The sequence below is a fragment of the Pteronotus mesoamericanus genome, unplaced genomic scaffold, assembly GCF_021234165.1.
Source record: "Pteronotus mesoamericanus isolate MK-2021 breed Mesoamerican mustached bat unplaced genomic scaffold, CSHL_Meso_final contig_20, whole genome shotgun sequence".
Classification (NCBI taxonomy): Eukaryota; Metazoa; Chordata; class Mammalia; order Chiroptera; family Mormoopidae; genus Pteronotus; species Pteronotus mesoamericanus.
This window is the reverse complement of record NW_026555085.1, coordinates 26,731,528-26,732,638: the sequence shown is the minus strand read 5'-3', so window position 1 is coordinate 26,732,638 and position 1,111 is coordinate 26,731,528. Positions and strand designations below refer to the sequence as shown.

Genomic DNA, 1,111 nt, shown 5'->3' with positions numbered 1-1,111 from the left:
TTCATGCGTAATATGGTACTTTCATTTTATTAAAGGGTGAATTCATATTCAAGGAGTGAGAGGGGATCAATCAAAAGTATGTATGGAAATAAAAGGCTTGCTTGAGAAGTGTTTCAATAAATCTAGAGCTTTTTTGTTTAACTTGTTCCTATTTTAAATAGCTTAAAATCTTATGTTTCTGCGTGATTTTTAAAATTTTTTGTTTCCAGGTTTTATTTAAGAACTCATACAAAGTGTACCTAATAAATGAATTTTAATTCTTACATTCCCCCTCTTCTTCATCTTGGTTTATATGGAAGTAACACAATTCATAATTCTTTGCTGTTAGCAATTATGCACAACTAATCATGTAGATTATTCTCCTTCTAATATTTTTCAGTGAGATATTTCAAATATCTTTTGGAAAAAGGTACACAAGTAGTTACAGGGACCTTACTCTTGTTTCTTTCAATGATTACTACCCCTCTACCAAGATTCCCAGCTTTTTCATTCAACTTTGTTTTTCTCCTGAAGCAAGTACTCAAAGTTGGCAGTATCACCCTGACTACTGTGGCTCGGTTGGGTGTCATCCAGAGAAGAAAAGGGCTGTGTTTTATAGATTAGGGCACATGCCTGGATTGTGGGTTTGATCTTGGGTTTGACAGTACAGAGCGGGAACCAATCCATGTTTCTCTCTCACATTGATGTATTTTTCCTTCTCTCTCTCCTTTTCTCCCCCTCTTCCCCTCTCTCTAAAAATAAATAAATAAAATCTTAAAAATTGGCAGCATCCATGATTCCATCTCCCACAGGGTGGGTGCAGTCAAGGGTAGACTTCAAAACCTGCTTCTTCTTTTTTGCCTCCCTTTGCCACAAGCTTTTTCATGGGATCCATGGTGGCAGCAGATGCAGAAAAGGCTCATGTTCTGTGTTCTTAACACATGTACACATACTTACGTGCGCGCGCACACGCGCGCGCGCGCACACACACATACACACAGAACAAAAACAAAACAAAAACAAAGTCAAAGGGACACAAGGAAACTTTTTGGAGATGATAGATATGTCTATTATCTTGATTATGGTGATGACTTCAAAAGGTACATGCATATGTCCAAACTCATCAAATTGT

At 37.3% G+C, this 1,111-nt stretch overlaps 1 pseudogene; it reads right to left on the bottom strand.

Moving 5' to 3' along the window:
- Positions 1-253: 253 nt before the first annotated feature.
- Positions 254-874, bottom strand: LOC129067102 (60S ribosomal protein L22-like; annotated as a pseudogene).
- Positions 875-1,111: the final 237 nt, after the last annotated feature.